This window comes from Chiloscyllium plagiosum, unplaced genomic scaffold, assembly GCF_037043375.1.
Source record: "Chiloscyllium plagiosum isolate Xiang-an unplaced genomic scaffold, Cpla_swu_hap1 HiC_scaffold_4, whole genome shotgun sequence".
Classification (NCBI taxonomy): domain Eukaryota; kingdom Metazoa; phylum Chordata; class Chondrichthyes; order Orectolobiformes; family Hemiscylliidae; genus Chiloscyllium; species Chiloscyllium plagiosum.
The window spans coordinates 102661342-102680756 of NW_028270142.1; the positions used below are offsets into that span (position 1 = coordinate 102661342).

Sequence of the window (19415 nt, forward strand, 5' to 3'; positions counted from 1 at the left end):
GAGCCCGTGGTGTTAAGGCAAGCTATTGGCATGGATAGAGGATTGGCTGATGGGCAGAAGGCAGAGAGTACACATAAAGAGGTCTTTTTAAGGATAGCAGCCAGTGGCCAGTTGCAGGGGCTGGTGTTGGGACCACAACTATTTACGTTATATATTAACGATCTTGATCAAGGAACCGAAGACATTGTTGATAAGTTTTCAACTGATACAATGGTAGGTGGGATAACAGGTCATGTTGAGGAAGCAGAAAGGCTGCAGATGGACTTGGACAGGCTCAGAAATTATGCAAAGAAATTACAGTTAGAATACAATGTGAGAAAGTATGAGGTTATATTGGTAGGAAGAATAGACCCATAGACTATTTTCTGAATGGTGGAAGGTTTAGGAAATCTGAAACACAAAGGAACCTGAGAATCTTAGTTCAGGATTCTTTTAAGGTTAACAGGCAGGTTAAATTGGCAGTTAGGAAGGCAAATGCAATGTTGGTATTCATTTTGAAAGCTCGTTCATAGTAGGCTGGCACAAACATGAAATCACATGGACCTACAAAGAGCTGGTAAGATAGATACAGAGTTGGCTGAGTCATAGGAAACAGACAGTTGCTATGGAAGGGTGCTTTTGATAGGAGATCTGTGACCAGTGGTGTTCTGCAGTGATCAGTGCTTGGATCTCTGTTGTTTGTAATGGATGTAAATGACTTTGAGGAGAATATAGGTGCCTGATTAGTAAATTTGTGATTGACACAAAGATTGGAGGAGTTGCAGATAGTGAGGAGGATTGCCAGAGGACACAGCAGGAGAGAGATAGGTTGGAGATATGGGTGGAGAATTGGCAGATGGAGTTTAATTCAGACAAATGTGAGGTGATGCATTTTGGAAGAGCTAACGCAAGATGGAAGTATACAGTTAATGGTGGAACCTTTAGTAGCATCAATGTACAGAGGGATCTACACATACGAGTCCACAGTACTCTGAAAGTGAAAACACAAGTGGATAAGGTGGTCAAGGAAGCGTATAGCATCTTACCTTCATCGGTCAGGCCCTGAGTATAAAAATTGGTAACTCTTGTTGCAGCAGTATAGAACTTCATTTAGGCCACATTTGGAATAATATGTACAGTTCCAATTGCCACACTACCAGAAGGATGAGGAGCGGGTATAGAAACAATTTACCGGGATGTTACCTGGTTTGGAGGCTATTAGTTATGAGGAGAGATTGGATAAACTTCATTTGTTTTCACATGACTGTTGAAATTTGAGGGGCGAACTGATATAAGTTTATAAAATTATGATAGATATTGATAGAATGGATAGTTGGAGTCTTTCCCCCAGGGTAGATATATCAGTTACTAAGGGACATAAATTTAGGGTAAAAGGAGATGTAAGGCACAAGTTTTTTATGCAGGGAGTGGTAATTACCTGGAATGCACTGCCAGAGGACGTGGTAGAGGTGAATACAACAACAACAGCTAAGAGGGATCTTGGCAGATATATGAATAGACAGGGAAGAGAGAGATAGGGTCAACATAAAGGAATGATTTTTAGTACGGAAGAGCATCTTGTGTTGGTGCAGTCTTCGTGTGATGAAGGGCTTGTTCTGTGTTCATTCTGCATCCTATAGTCTATTTAAAAAGACCAGCTATCCATTTGGCTTGAGGAATGTTTTGGTTTGGTGACAACAATAGTTTTCTAATGCTTAATCCACCAACTGTTCCATTCCAGACTGTGTAAAGCATGATTTCCAGATTTTGTTATGTAATTTTTTTTACTGCTCATTGGCAACTGAAATAAACAAACATTACACTCATTTGAAAAGGTCACATGGCTCACTTCCAGATGGTTACATTCGTTAGTTTCAAAATTTCAAACTAAAAGGTGATTGGATAAGTTGCATTTGGACTCATAGCTTGACTGATCTTGGAAAATTGCTGGTTAATGTTTTGCCTGTTACTCTAGTCATAAAAATTACTAACTTGAGCCAAAATTTGCTTTGCCAGGACTTCTCACATCATCAGCGCTTAGTTAAGCATGCCCTTACATGTTTAAGTTTTTGGTGGCTGGTTGATGGAAGCATGAAATCAAAGTGTCACAGTGAGAGGCACAGGGTTCTTCATACTGACAACCAACAAAATTGAAGGATTAGAAAATTAACAATTTAAGAACTGACAGGGAAATTTAAGTTAAAATTGAAATTAGATATAGGAAATTACATAAAGGATTGAATCTAAATGGCTTTGGGCTGCCAGAGCATTGAGTATAGGAGTTGGGAGGATAGGCTGTGACTGTACAGAACATTATTAGGGCAATTTTGGAATACAATTCTGGCCTCCTTCCTATAGGAAGGATGTTGTGAAACCTGAAAGGGTTCAGAAAAGATTTACAAGGATGTTGCCAGGGTTGGAGGATTTAGCTACAGGAAGAGGTTGAATAGGCTGGGGCTGTTTTCCCGAGAGCATCGGAGGCTGAGGGGTGACCTTATAGAGGTTTATAAAATCATGAGGAGCATGGATAGGATAAATAGACAAAGACTCTTCCCCTGGGATGGGAGACACCAGAACTAGAGGGCATAGGTTTGGGATGAGAGGGGATAGACAACTTTACACACAGAGGGTGGTGCATGTATAGAATGAGCTGCCAGAGGAAGTGGGCAAGGCTGATACAATTACAACAGTAAAAAGGCATCTGGATGGGTACATGATTAGGAAGGATTTGGAGGGATCTTATCCAAGTGCTGGCAAATGGAGCTAAATTAGGTTAGGATATATGGTCGGCATGGACGAGTTGGACCAAAAGGTCTGTTTCTGTGCTGCATGTCTCCATGACTCTGTAATTTTTTGGAAGTGGGTTGGGGATCAGGTGCACTGTAAAGTTTCTGTTGAATAATCTGTAGCTTTGAGGTGTTTCCATATTTTGAAATGTTTACTTTACAGCATACCATGGTTTGTTTTTACAAGTTCTCCAATTGAAGGTCAGCTTGATTGATGGGCTTGCTTTCCTGTTGGCCAGCTATCACTTTGAAGGATGCTGCAGTCATAGTTGTTGCCTACTCATTGAAGAATGGTAGGCACGTCTGGGGATGAGGTGGTGGGAGCTTGGTGTGGGGGTAGCACATTCCTCCTCCCTGAAGCAGCCCTGGACTCTTCTCAGTGACTGGAGTTCCTGTAAAACCCAGCCTGGATGTTAAATCAAACACCATATACTTATTAAAATATTTAATTTGCCCGTTGTACAGCCATAACTATCACAGAGTTGAATCTACAGATTACAGATTGAGAATTTCTAAGGAACAGTTGAGTTTTGTTTAAATAGGTTGGAACTTTTGGAACAATGCAAAGTAAACTGCTATTCCTTACTGCTACTGCATCCTTAAGATGCTGAGTCATCAGAACTTTACTGCAGAGCAGTAGATGTTGTCTACATGGACTTTAAGATGTTGAGTCAGCAGTCGGTATGAGATCCCACTGTAGGGTGGGAAGATCTCCACAACCCTGCATTTCACCTTTCACCTCAAGTCCTACCTGGGTTCCAAAACTCCCTATCTATTCGACTGAATGAATTAACGCGACAATAAAACAGGTTCAGTTTAAGTTGAATCCACTATGTCAGAAGAAACGGATTTAAGTTGAAGCATCTCCTTGGAAAAGATTGACAACAGCTCTGAGGGCAGTGGTGTGAGCCCTGGCATTGCTGACCTTGTAAAAGTGACCCTGTTCCACATTGATCCCAAATACTGCAGCAAGCATGCTAAGAGAGTAGACGGTGTGTTTATTGTAGTGCATATGTGGACATTATTCTCCTACATTGCTGACGAGAAGAGACTCAAATGCGAAAGAAATGGTCTACACTGTTGGTAGAGTCCTGGTTATCACCATCCTGAGCTCCAAAGCCCTGGAGCTGTCTGGAGCTGCTCCATAATGGATGGTGAGGTCAGAATTCAGTCTCATGAGGGGAGTCACCTCACCAGAATACACTCAGGCGAGTTTCATAGAAGATGCTCTTGCGTCTTCCAATATGTTGACATCTATGTGAACTACAGCCGACTGTGACTTATAGGGCTGAGCAGCAATCATCATTTTCTGTCTTTTGGAGGTGCAGCCATCTGTGACGAGGAGATCTCAGAGGGTGCACTGCCTCCACCATTCCCCAGACCCTCCATCAGTGCAGATACTTTACCCTCAGGGGATTAGATATGGGGTTAGATCTAGTCATGAGCACCAGATGTGCGTTGTGTGAGATTGTGCCACCTGAGGCAACTGACAGTTGGAGGACTATGGGAGGTCTGGCTCATGCTGAGGCTCAAGCTAGTGATATGCCTGTGGAGTTATCCATGAGATGACAGATTTTTCTGGTAAATTTTCCAGAGAGTTCAGTGCCTCAGCTTAGACAGTGGAGGAAGTCATCAAAGCCTTGAGTCCTGAATCTCCCTTGAGTCCAATTGTGTGACCTCACTTATTGGCAAGTCAATGCCTCTTGCAAATAGGCCACTTGAGTGGTCTATTTGCAAGATACGAAGATACTCAATGATACGAAGATTGGTGGAGTTGTGGATAGTGAGGAGGGCTCTTGTCGGCTGCAAAGGGACTTGGATATGATGCAGAGCTGGGCTGAGGAGTGGCAGATGGAGTTCAACCCTGCCAAGTGTGAGGTTGTCCATTTTGGAAAGACAAATAAGAATGCGGAATACAGGGTTAACGGTAGGGTTCTTAGTGAGGTGGAGGAACAGAGGGATCTTGGGGTCTATGTTTATAGGTCTTTGAAAGTTGCCACTCAGGTGGATAGAGCTTGTAAGAAGGCCTATGGTGTATTAGCGTTCATTAGCAGAGGGATTGAATTCAAGAGTCGTGAAGTGATGTTGCAACTGTACAGGACTTTGGTTAGGCCACATTTGGAGTACTGTGTGCAGTTCTGGTCGCCTCACTTTAGGAAAGATGTGGAAGTTTTGGAGAGGGTGCAGAGAAGATTTACCAGGATGTTGCCTGGAATGGAGAATAGGTCGTATGAGGATAGGTTGAGAGTGCTAGGCCTTTTCTCATTGGAACGGCGAAGGTTGAGGGGTGACTTGATAGAGGTTTATAAGATGATCAGAGGAATAGATAGAGTAGACAGTCAGAGACTTTTTCCCCGGGTACAACAGAGTGTTACAAGGGGACATAAATTTAAGGTGAAGGGTGGAAGGTATAGGGGAGATGTCAGGGGTGGGTTCTTTACCCAGAGAGTGGTGGGGGCATGGAATGCGCTGCCTGTGGGAGTGGTAGAGTCAGAATCTTTGGTGACCTTTAAGCGGCAATTGGATAGGTACATGGATGGGTGCTTAAGCTAGGACAAATGTTCGGCACAACATTGTGGGCCGAAGGGCCTGTTCTGTACTGTATTGTTCTATGTTCTATGTTCTAAGTGAATGCAGACCCTCATGCCATCATTTTGTCCCCGAGGTGTTTAGCATTTCCTTCACTTCTGACCCACACTGACTACAACCAGCAATAACTTGACTTAAACATATTTAGCCTTTTCTCAATTTCTTCCATACTCTCACTATTCCCCTTCTCTGTAATCTCCTCAGTCCTCACTTATCAATGATTTTAATTCCTCTACCACAGTGAAATGTCTTCAGTTACCTGGATGCCAGGCTCTGAAATTGCCTCCATAAACCGTTCCACTTCTCTACTTCATTCTCCTCCTTCAAACCGTTCCTGACGATTTATTAACTTGATTAATTTTTATGTCCCCTTTCCTAATATCTCAATATATGGTTCACAGCCTGAGAAAGGGGCCACTAGTGGAGGTATTTGTATCAACTATAGCCACAGTTAGGTGTCGGAAGATTGGAGGGTGGCTAACATTGTGTCTTTATTCAAGAAGACCTGCAAGGAAAAGTTTGGGAACCATAGACCAGTGAGCCTAACATCAGTGGTAGATAATTGTTGGAAGGGATTCTGATAGACAGAATATAAATGCAATTGGAGAGGCAATGACTCATTAGGGATAGTCAGCATGACTTTGTGCGTGGGAAATCACATCTCACAAATTTGATTGAGTTTTTTTGAGGATGTGACCAAGAAGATAGATGAGGGCAGACCAGCAGACATTGTCTACATGGACTTTAGAAAGGCCTTTGACAAGGTTCCGCACAGTCGACTGGTTGGTAAAGTTAAATCATATGGGATCGGGGAGCTAACCAATTGGATACAAAATTGTCTCGACAGTAGGAGACAGAGAGTGATGGTGGAAGATTGTTTCTCAGACTAGTGGTGTTCCACAAGGATAGGACCTGCGTCCACTGTTGTTTGTCATTTATACAAATGATTTGGATGAGAATGTAGGAGGTGTGGTTCGTAAGTTTTTGGATGACACCAAAATTATTGGACAATAAAGAATGTTATTTAAGTGTACAACGGGATCTTGATCAGAATAGGCCGAGGAATGGCAGATAGAGGTTAATTTAGATAAATATGATGTGTTGCATTTCTATAAGACAAACAAGGGGAGGGCTTACACAGTTAATGATATAGCCTGGGGGATATTATTGAACAGAGAAATCGAGGGGTTCAGGTGTATAGTGCCTTCAAAGTGGCATTGCAGATAAACAGGGTGGTGAAGATGTTGTTTAGTATGCTTACCTTCATTGGTCAATGCATTGAGTATGGGAGTTAAGACAGCACGTTGCAGCTGTATGGGACACTGGTTGGGCCACTTTAGGAGTACTGTGTACAATTTTGGTTTTGTTAGAGGTTGGGGGTGGGGTACCTTATAGGAGTTGTAAAAGCATGAGGGATACAATACCAAATAAGATGAATGCACCTTAGGGTAGGGGAATTCAAAACTAGAGCACATAATTTCAAAGTGGGAGGAGAAAGATTTAAAAGGGACTTGAGGTTCAACTTTTTTCACACAGAGAGTGATTCGTATGGAATGAACTGCCAGAGGAAGTGGTAGATGCAGGTACAGTTACAACAGTTAAAAGACATTTGGACAAGTACATGAACATGAAAGGTTTAGGGATATGGGCCAAATGCAGGCAAATGGGACTCATTTACTTTGGAAAACCTGGACAGAATGGATAAGTTGGACCAAAGGGTCTGTTTCTGTGCGATGTGCCTCCATGACTCTATAAAACATGAAGTTGTCATAGTCCTACTGGATCATAGAGGTGCTCTCTCATTGGAAATAGATAGGACAGGTGGTGGTTTATCTCGAGGGTCAGGGGAGAGGGTGCAAAAGAGAAACTTTCATGATAAGCTCAGCTGGTGCAGGAATTAAACCCACACTGTTGGTATTATTCTGTCTTGTAAATTAACTGTTGAGCCAACCGAGTTAATGGACCTGCTAGTACATTAACACTAAGGGCGGCACAGTGGCTCAGTGGTTAACACTGCTGTCTCACAGCACCAGGAACCCCGTTCGATTCCCACCTTGGGTGACTGTCTGTGTGGAGTTTGCATGTTCTCCCGTGTCTGTGTGGGTTTTCTCCGGGTGCTCGTGTTTCCTCCCACAATCCAAAGATATGCAGAATAGGTGAATTGGCCATTCTAAATTGACCATAGTGTTAGATGCATTAGTTAAGGATAAATGTAGGGTTGGGGAATGGGTCTGGGTGGGTTACTCTTCAGAGGGTCAGTGTGGATTTGTTGAGCCAAATGGCCTGTTTCCATATTGTAGGTAATCTAAACCATAATAGAAATATAAACAATCGTTGTAAAGGACACCATATAAATACTAAGAGAGCACAAGAAGGAATGGGGGAAACTCCAGCAGGCAAAGTAAGCACTGAATCTGTTAAATACTGGACTTCTCGGAGAGAGCATAAGATTACTAATTTGAAATATTGAAATGATGGTCAAGTGGTAATCAACTGATATACCTATACTTATTTTACATTTGGGAATGTTTGCACTTCTTAGACTCAGTGTTCAATGTATTCTGAGCTTGCAGATTCACTGAAGAATAGTGTTAAAATTATCCAGTTGCAAATGAAGTGGCATATATGAGAGTTGGTAGGATGACAACAAACCACAAAGCAGAAACTGGACAATTTGATGACTTTGCTGTTTGCTATTAACAAATTACAGATAGAAATAAGTGACAAAGCTTTTCTGAATATCATCTACAAGAGTATTTGACACTTAAATCTATAATACAGTCAATGTACTGCAAAGGTAATTCATTCTCTGAGGTGCATTGATAGCTTCAAAGAAGTCACATAAATGCCAGTAATTCTATTTTAAACTTTTTAATAAATTCATAATATTGTTGTTTTAAGATATTGCCAAGAAAATTTTCTCTCATTCAATTTTTCAGTGAATAAATCAGAATTTAACATACGCACTGGTTAGAAATTGGAAGGTGACAATTAGAACATAAAGATCCTTAACTCTTTTGGGAGGATGTTGTTAATTATGAGTATGTTTGAAGACAGGAGCATACTGTCAGTAGTAGAAACATAATCATTCTTAGTTTGTGATAGGATTTGCTTGTACACTCATTGTACTAATGACCTACATTATAATTATCTTTATAACTGGGCTCTTAACTCTGCTCTGTTTGGTTTCCTTAGAGACCTTTCAAGTATGTCAAAGCCTTGGAGAGGGTACTCATCAGAAAGATGGCAGGATTGAGAAATTTGAATATTGAGAAAGATTAGAGAAATTGGCATTGTCCGCTGATCAAAGATCAAGAAGAGATTTATTTCAAATGAGGGACTTTGGTTGAGTGGATTAGCAGGTGGGTCAGTAACAAAAGGACATCACACTGTATATGACAAAATATCTTGGGAATAGGCAGACAGATTTTTTTAAGCATTGAATTAGCATGATATAGAGGTAAAGCCACCACAGTCCGAGGCTGCTTTCCTGAGAGAGATGACCTGTGGTGAGTTTAACCTGAGGGTCACCACACTTCAGACAGGGGGAGATGCTGAGAAGACAAGACCTTGATGGTCAACTAGTGCAGGAATTGCACACTGTTGTCATCACTGTACATCACAAACTGGTTGTCCAGCCAACTGAACTAATCAACTCCTAATATGATATAGAATGTATGACTTGAATGGATGATGGGTGCATATTTAGAGACAGAGCAATGCTACCTTGTTTGCTGTACAATTCTATGATTCGGTGATTGTGAGGAAAGAAGCGTCCTATATTTTGGCGCATAACTCTTATCTCATAGATAATGATTATGAAAAATAAAGAGATGGTGGAGATTTTGAAAAGATACTTTGCATCTGTCTCCAAAGTAAAAAGAAATCTGAGGGATGGGTCAACAGAGAATAGGTACGATCATCTAGGCGAATGTGTTTGGAAAGCTGTTGGACTGAAAAGCAATCACCTCATTCTCGTAGCTTAAATGTGAATACATTGATCAAACCTTCTTAGCTTTTGGAAGAGTTCAGTGGAAAAATGTAACATTTTTATTCAAAGAAGGAGGAAGGTAGAGAATAGGAAACTACAGGCCTAACATCTTTCATTAGGATAGTTCTATCCAAAGGGTTCTCACAAAGGATTGAGGGTACAGTCAGCTATAATAGGCTGGGAAAGGAGTTTAGCAGAAAAGACAGTTAATGAACAGATGTTTAAGAAAATAGTTTATGACTCACAGCTAGGATATAATTCATGAATGATACATCCCAGTGAAGAAGAGGGATTCTAGGAAGGAAATAAATCAACTTTGATTAACCAAGCAAGTGAAAGATTCTATTAAATTGAAAGAAATCCATACAGTGTGGCAAAGATTAGTGGCAAACCAGAGAATTAGGAAAGTTTTGTAAACAACAAGAGGATTTCAAAATAAAAATAGAGGCTAAAAATAAATTTTGAAAGTAAGCTGGCAAGTAAAATTTAAAATTATAGCCATAGAGTCATAGAGATGTATAGCATGAAAGCTCGTCCATGCTGACCAGATATCCTAAATTTAATCTAGTCCCATTTGCCAACATTTCATCTATATCCCTCTAAACCCTTCCTATTCATATCCAGATGTCTTTTAAATGTTGTAATTATACCAGCCTCCAGCACTTTCTCTGGCAACTCATTCAACACACACACCACCTTTTGCAGGAAAAAGTTGCCTTTAGGTCCCTTTTAAATCTTTCCCCTCTCAACTTAAACCTGTGCCCTCCAGTTTTGGACTCCTTTACCCAGGGGTAAAGACGCTGACTATTCAACCCTATCCATGCCCCTCATGATTTTATAAACTTCTATCAGGTCACCCCTCAGCCTCCAACGTTCCAGGAGGGAATTTGTGCTTAGAGGCTGAGGATGTGGGCTAGATTCTAAATGAGTATTTTGCTTCAATATTCACCCAGGAGAAGAATATGGAGGATAGTGAGATTAGTGTGGAGCATACTAATATGTTGGGACATTTTGAGATGAAGAAAGAAGAAGTGTTGGGTCTCTTGAAGAGCATTAAAGTGGATAAGTCCCTAGGGTTCAATGATATCTATCTCAGATTATTGAGACAGGCAAGAGAGGAGATTGCTGGGGCTTTGGCCAAAATCTTTATATCCTTGCTAGCCACTGGAGAGGTCCAGGAGGACTGGCAAGTAGTTTATATTGTTCCTCTGTTCAAGAAGGGATATAGGGCTAATCCAGGAAACTATAGACTGGTGAGTTTCACATAGGTGGTTGCGATAGTACTGGAGAGAATTCTTAGGGGTAGGCTTTATGTGCATTTGAAAAAGCAGGACCTAATCAGGGACAGTCAGCATGGCTATGCACAGGGCTCTATAAAAATCTATAAAATAATGAGATGCATGGATAGAGCTGACAGTCAGAATCTTTTTTCCCAGACTTGAAATGTCTAATACTTGAGGGCACGCAATAAAGTTACAAGGGGAAAAGTTCAAAGGAGGTGTGAGGGGAACGTTTTTTACATCAGGAGTGGCAGGAGTCTGGAACATGTTGCCAAAGGTGGTGGAAGAGGTAGGTATGATAAGGGAATTTATGGATTTTTTTTAGATAAGCACATGAATATGAAAGGAATGGAGTGATATGAACCAAGGGCAGGCAGAAGGGATTGATTTAATTTGGTGTCATGTTCAGCACAACATTGTGGGCTAAAGGGCCTGTTCTTGTACAAATATATAGTTTTACGTTCTATGTTCCAGGGAAAACAGCCCCAGCCGATTCACTATAAAGGACAAAAAGCAGCACTGGTGACACTTTTGGCCCTCCCTGTAAAATATCTCTATCCTTTAGCAGCTTCTGTGTTCAGAAATGTAGCTGTTAATAAGATGTTCAGCAATGTCACTGGTTGACAATGCGTTATGATGGTCACGGAATAGGGACCCTGTGGTTTTATGTCTTGTACATTCCTCTCCTATCTTACTGGTAGTTCATGATCTGTGTGCAATATTTGTTCCATTTATAAGCTCTAACATCAATGGATCCTGTGGATAGAACTGATGGACTGACTATGGCCTACCGTCTTGATCAACACAATTGGACTACCCTGCAGGAGAAATGCAGACTCTTAATTGATGCTTGTACATTTATCAGCCCATGCTATCCCCGATCTCTGGGCTGGACACTATGGAGAAACAGGAGTAGTTGTGACCCACTCCCTAGACTACAGTGGCATAACCCCCCCGGCACCCCTCTGCCAACTGATGTCACCCTGAATGAGCCAATTCTTTGGATTGAAATGGGAGAGTGCAGTTAATTTTACTGAGCTGGGAGCCCCTCAATAACAGGCGCCTCCATGGACTTTGATAAGAACTTTTCCTCCCTCCCCCAGACTTTGAGCTGTGTGTTTGCTGTGTAAGGTGCTAGCACATGGTGATCGTGTGAGATTAATGAAGCACACGGCTGGCCAGCAAGGCAAGCTGCCTAGTTGTGTGGCTCCACTAACTGCCATGGCAAGAAAAAGTAAGGGAAGATGTAAGCGTGCAGCTTGGTATAGACACCCAGATCTCCAGTCTCCTTTCTGAATGAGCTCTGTTATTTTCAGCCAATTTTCTTTAATGATCAGTATTCTGCATTCTCCCGTCTTGTTAGCTGCTTGTATTTAGCTCTGCATACATAATTTTGTCATTTTCCATCCATTTTGTATATAGTTAGTAAACACAAAAATTTTCCATCTTAGGGAGTAGGGAGTCCAGGCTGAGAGAGCAATCCTGGGATGGAGCCTTATCTAATGAGTGAGGTAGGTCTCTAGCCATCCATGTAAAGTGTCCCTTGTTGCAACATTTCAGTACAAGTTGCTGGTGCTTCCTACAATATAGGTCTATGCTTCCAGAGAGCTCTGCCAGTGTAGAAGTGAGGTGCCATAATGCACGTGAGGGTTTGATGAATTCTGAATGCCAATTTCTGTGTTGAAGCGTGTGTGTGTGGCTGGTCCCACACATCATACCTTGAGCTGCATTTTGGTTGTACACAACACGGAGGTCACTGGAAACAAGTGGTGAGCTAAGATCACCAGGTTTCATTCTGGTTCCCATATCAAGTTTTCTTGATCTGTAGCTTGTGTGGTGAGTTTGGTAAGATGAAAACTGAAGTGAAATGCAGCATTTGATAAGCAGTTATCGATTTATCTGGCAATTCACCGTGGCCTAGTGAGAAACTCACCACATTACTTGTCAATAGCATAAAAGCTGGAACACAATCCTCCTGATATTGAAATGGGCCTCTCTGGACGTCTCAACCAATTCTGTCACAAATAGCATCAAACCCCTTGTCGCTCAGATTCCTAGAATATATTGTCGATAATTTTTTGAAATCCTCTGATTATGGTTGACCTATATGAAATTCTTGAGACCTTAATTTATTAATTGTGCACCTGTAAGGCAGTTTAGTTAGAACCAATTAGTTCATAAATTGATGTTTCACAATGTGCAAAATTCAATTATACTTCGTACAATCAAGGTAGATTTAAACTTGGCCAGAACTTGCATAATAATGAGGCTCAATAATTGTTTGTGGGATAGTAAATTAATATTTATGGAAAATGAAACTGTTTACAATTATCAATGTAAGATAGTGGGGAGGTACTTGACATATTTTAACTAAAACCAGGAAATGCTCAGTTTTGAATAATGAAATGAAATTCAGACGCTAATAATTGGTTGTAATTGATGTTTTAGTCAATTTGACTAATTATTTTAAAACACTGTTTCATTTGTGGAGCAGTGGCAATTTCTGGAAGTTGTACTTTACAACCTTGGGTAAATTATGTTGGATGGTGAACAACGTTACAACAGAAGCAGCAATAGAACTAGCATAATGACCTAGCTTTTCTGTTGATGTATATGATGGACGGCTGGGTACATGTGCTTTCGGTGTTGAAAATACACCACCCACCTTGTTGGAAGCATCTAAAGTAAAAGCATCCAAGGTGGCTATCTTAATACAGGAGGTATGTACCTTGCAAATGCAAATAGAGCAAATTAATCCATCATATTCTTAGATGCTTGTTCTCACTTTTTCCTGAGGATTATGTTCATCAGATAATCTATATGGCTTTCAGCAATTGCTGGTTTTTGAATGCTGCATACAATTTGAAAGTATTTAAGCATTTACTATATAATTACAAACACGCAGATCTCCACATTTCTGAAAAGTAAGTCTCCTTTCTGACTGAGTTCTGTTATCTTCAGCCAATTTTCTTTAATGATTAGTATTCTGCATCCTCTGGTCTTGTGGAAGCTTGTATTTAGCTCTGCGTGCATAATTTTGTCATTTTCAACCCATTTAGTTTTGTATATAATTAGTAAACACAAAAATGCCTTGACACAAAGGTTTTCCATCTCAGGGAGCTGAGTACTGAAAATGTGTCATTGTATAAACTGCAAATGCATTGATGCATAAATGTATGCTGTGCCTTACATATTAAGTAGGAAGTTATTTTTCATTAAATAGAAAACCTTCATGATGCAAACAGCTTTGCAGATAGATTTAATGATGCAATACAAAAAAGTGTAATTTAGTCCAAAGCCAGGACATGTTTGGGAGCAACAGAAGCTTCAAACAAAAATGTTAATGTTAACTTGGATTTATGCAAACAGCCCTGAAAATATTTGTACTTATTGTTCAAAACATATTCAAAGACTTTTCTCCAATGTGTCTGAGTCAATAAAACTGAACAATCCGATAATGCACTTGAGTTTTTAAATGACTTTGCACAATCTATGATAATTACTTTGGCTATTGGTACTCACAATCAAGCAGAATATACTTTTAGACTTGGGCAATAGGAGAATTAAATGAAAAGCAATTAATTTTTGAAATGCTTAATTCTTCCATATTAATTAAATCCTCATTGAAGTTGTACAAATGTTGCACCACACATTAAAATAATTTCAAATAGTTTATTCAGATAAAAATTCTGTCCAAAAGCTGTAAAGGTTATGTGGGCAAAGAACTCACATAACTAAACATTATAAACATTAAAGGTAAAGACCTTTCCTGAATTTTAGAAACATACAGACAACTGGCATGCGAGTAAATAGACTAAGTTACAAAGTAGAGAATATCTGTCTTTGTCTTGAAGAAAGTTCACCTTTAAGGATTCTGTGTAACAATGTTGGCAGTTTCTACACCTGAAAATTCTCAACTCTCTCTTTGTAAACTGCTAAAGAAAAAAAGCAACATAGTTATGTGACATATTAGTGGGAAACCATATACAGGGGAGAATTGCTACAATATGAGACACGATATAAGATCTCTGTGTTTTGAGTTGGAAAGATTGAAACACCAACTGATAACTAAATCAGGCTGTTGTTTTGAATGCTGTCATTAAGTTATACTACATGGATTAATAACCTTGAATCTCATCAACTGATTTAGTTTTATTCGGGTTTGAAAGCAAAAACCTTTAACTTGGAGAAGTCTGCAGCAAGTCAGCATTACTGTGAAGCAGATTGGGACAGTGGACTTGTATGAGAAGGGCAGTGGCAAAAGTGGAAGATTAAATCACCAGAAAAGGGTCCCTTTGACCAATTTTGACCTGTTAGAGCTGAAGAATGATATAGTAGGAAAAGAGGTAGGCACTTTGTGGATATTCCCACTTTTGATTGGTAAATTGGTTTAAATTAGGAGATATTATTGCAGCTAAAGAGTACATTTATGAAAGTCATTTAAAAATATTATCAACCAAATTAGTTCATTTAACAGAAGAGAGTTGGCTGATCAGGTATGTGCCAGTCAGAGCATTGAGTACAGGATTTGGGACTTCATGTTACGCCTGTATGAGACATTGGTATGACCACGTTTGGAGAAATGCATACAGTTAATGTCTAATACAAGAACATAGCATGTTCAACTTTCTACTGAAGGTTTTGGGAATGATATTGAAGATTCCAATGTCTAAAATATATGAGCAGGCATGTCTCCAACTACGTTATGTTTAAATAAGTTTTCTTGGAAATAGTTTATTGTCCTAGCTTCTTGAGGACATGGCATTCTAAATATCACATAATAAATAATAAGCACCACACGTAGATTTAAGACTAACTGCCAGTCACAGAGATGTGTTCTTTTAATTTGCCTCCTGAACTGCCAGTTCAGAAATAGATTTTGAGTTTCAATATCAATGAATTATGGAGATTCAAATTCAGACTAACACAGCAAGTGATTAAATCAAAGCACAGAATATAGCATTTCAATGAATTGAATGAAAGAGGAAATTAGTTGCAGTTCCCCACAGCTGAAATAATTTATGCAAATTACGTGACCAAAATGCATCAACATGCAAAGCAATCTATACTCTCCACAAGTGCCAGGATTGTTTCTTTGTAAGTGACAAATAATGAGTTCAGGGGACAAATATTCCAATATCCAATGCCAGTGATGGGACCATACAAGCAGTGGGGAGTTTATTTGGAGATTCACAGATTCACTGTTTGATATTAACTGCTCTCAATGGTAGGAAATACATGTGTAGAACTTGCATTGGAAATAATCTGCTGAATGAAAGAATCAATAAGTAATGTGGAATGTCAGAAGATCTTTTACGGATATTTTTAAACAGCCTGTTCAGACATGTTACAACTCACCTATGGAGCAAGTAAGGCTTGAATTCATATCTTCATGATCCAAGACCATTACCACTGGGCCACAAGATCCCTCATAAGAACTTGTGCAGATATTCTTGACTAACCTCATCAGACATATTGTGACATGTGTTATGGGCAGGTGGGACTTGAACCTCTTGGTACAGAGTTCGGGACATTGTCAATAAATCACAAAGCCCTCATAAGATCTTTGTGCATTTTTTCACCCCATTGGATGTTGTAGATATTTTTCCCCAACCAACCTGTTCAGGGATGTTATTATCAACTTCTGGAGCAGGTGGGACTTGAACCCAGGTCTCGCCACAAGAGCACTCATACGATCATGTATCCGACTATACAACCAAACATTTTCAACTGCTTCATCATCAACTGTCCCTCCATCATAAGCTCAAAAAATGGGGATAAATTGCAAAGAGTGTACAATTTACTCAGCTTCTCATTAAAGAACAATTCTCTTCTCCAGGATATCAATCCAACTCAACTAAGCTCCTCTGCCTCTGATGCAGTTTCATTCTTCATTAAAAATGGAGATCAAAGACATTGCACAATGTTGTGTAAGTGTTTCAGGATCTTGAAACATTCTTGTAAGGATGCTATGGAGCTATACATCACCAAACATAAATGGTACAGCAAATGACTAGGGTTAGAACAGTCTTGAAAGATTGAGAGAGCACATGGATATGAACACCTGAAGTAGATAAATTAGTCCTTAACTAATATAACAACAGATCAGAACTTGAGATAGCAATATTTAGTGTGTAGTAAATCTATTACTTTGCAATCTAAAATTGAAGACAATTTTGGACTTCTTAAGCAGCCTGTCTTAAGGTCAAAATCAGTGTGAGAAACTGCATTCCAGGTCAGGCCTCAGTCCTTCTAGAAATGTAGCAAGCTTTCTTTCTTCTCGTACTCCAATCTTGTTGGAATAAAGGACACATAATAATGACATTGCTCATTGTTCGGTGTACCTGTATGGTAACACTCTGTTTTTTCTGGAAGCATGGACAAATTCCTCTCAACAACAACATTCACAAGTTCCAAGCCAATTCAAAAAATATTTCATTTTTCTATTTTACTTCCAGAGTGAATAACCCTATACATTGTCACGTTATTCTTCATCTTCCAAATTGCTGCTGAGAAAATGAGCCTCTTTGTAAACCTTTTGTGTCTTCCATACATGTGCTTTCCGGTTGATTGTCCTATCAGCAGTAAATCTAGATATATTATTGTGACATTGGTGGAGAGGTTGCAGATATACTCTATCACAACCTGGTGTCACAGAAGGAAGTGGCGCTCTGGAAATGAGAGTAGTGAGGAGCAGAATGACTAACGGCGGTAGATGGTGGGGTGGGGGGCAGTGACAAAGCAGTTGGAGAGGTCAGATAGTCCCCACTCCCAGCCTCCCAAGTTGCTGATTGTTATACAGGGCTTTATTAAAACTGCATCATGAGGAAGGACAAAAATGCATTGGAGGCATTTCAGAGGATGATGAATGGATTGATACCTGGACTGAACAAGTTGTCTAATGAGGAAAGGTTGGAAACACTGGGCTTGTTTCCATTGGAATTTAGAAGAACGGGGGGTGACTTGATTGAAGTGTATAAAATTTGAATGGTCTTGACATGGGAAAGTTTATTCCGTGTTTTGAATCAGTCTAGAACTAGGGTGGCATTGTTTTAAAATTAGGGGTTGTCCTTTCAGGGCAGAGATGAGTCAATTTTTTTTCTCTTCTCTCAGAGTATTGTGTGATTTTGGAACCCTGTGTCTCAGGAGGCAGTGAAGATGGGTTCATTGAATATAACATCTGTGGGCTAGTGCCAAAATGGGGAGAGATCTCTCACAGATTAGTGAAGCAGTAACCTGACGTAGCCATATTCACGGAATCATCCAATGTCACAGACACTACCATCACCGTCCCTGGATAACACCTGTCCCACCAGCAGGACAGATCCAGCAGAGTTAGTGGGACAGTGGTATACAGTCAAGAGGGATTTGCCTCAGCATTGACTCTGAACCCCATGTCTCATGGCATCAAGGAAAACATGAGCAAGGAAACCTCCTGCTGATTACCATGCACCATCTTTCCTTGGCTGACAAACCAGTACTCAAAATTGAATAAGACTTAAAAAGTACTCTGGGTGAGGGATTTCAATGTCCACCACCAAGAGCGACTTGGCAGCAATACCACTGATCGAGCTGGTCAGGACCAAAAGGACCTAGCTGCTAGACTGGGTCTGCAGCCAGTGGTGAGGGAACTAACAAGAGGGAGGAAGATACTTGACCTCATCCTTACCAATCTGCTAGTTGCAGATGCATCTGTCCATTACAGTATCAGTCGAAGTTACAACTGCACAGTTCTTCAGAAGAGCCCAACACTTCAATGCAAAAGATAAGTCTGATATAATGGCAGCAATCTTCAGCCAGAAGTGCTGAGTGGATGATTCATCGCAGCCTCTTCCAGTGTTCCCCAACATTATAGATACCATTATAGATTGCAGCCAATTCCATTCACTCCAGGTGATATCAAGAAATGATTGGAGAGACACTGGATACTGCAAAGGCTATGTTTCCTGATAACATTCTGTCAAAAAGTACTGAAGACCTGTGCTTCATAATTTGTTGCTCTGCTAGCCAAGCTGTTCCAGTACAGTTACAACACTGGCATCTATCTGACAATGTGAAAAATTATATGTCCCGTACATAAAAAGCAGGACAAATCCAACTCAGCCAATTACTGCCCCATCAGTCTACTCTTAATCATTAGTACAGTGATGGAAGGTGTCATCAACAGTGGTATCAAGCAGCACTTGATCAGCAATAACCTGCTCAGTGATGCCCAGTTTGGGTTCTGCCAAGACCACTCAGCTCCTGACATCATTACAGCCTTGGTTCAAACATGGACAAAAGAGCTGAATTCTAGAGGTGAGGTGAGAGTGACAGCCCTTGATATCAAGGCTACATTTGACAGAGTGTGGCATCAAGGAACCAAAGCTGGAGTCAATGGCTAGCAGAAGACAAAATGAATGGAGTCATACCTGGCACACAAAAAAGTGGTTGTAGTCATTGGAGGTCAGATATCTCAGCTCCAGGACATCTCTGTCAGAATTCCTCAGGGTAGTGTCCTAGGCCCAACCATCTACAACTCTTTATCACTGACCTTCCCTCCATCATAAAGTCAGAAGTGAAGATGTTCACCAATGATTGCACAATGTTCACAACCATTCATGACTCTTCAGGTACTGAAGCAGTTCCTGCTCAAATACAACAAGATCTGGACAATATCCAAACTTGGGCTGACATGTGGAAAGTAACATTTGCACTACACAAATGCCAAGCTATGACCATGACAAACAAGGAACAACCTAACCACTGTCCCTTGACTGAATCCCTCACTATCAGCATCCAAGGAGTTAA

At 40.3% G+C, this 19415-nt stretch overlaps 1 pseudogene; it reads right to left on the reverse strand.

The window, feature by feature from the left end:
* The window catches only part of LOC148150191 (uncharacterized), a 176028-nt pseudogene that overhangs the window by 76792 nt on the left and 79821 nt on the right, over nt 1–19415 (reverse strand).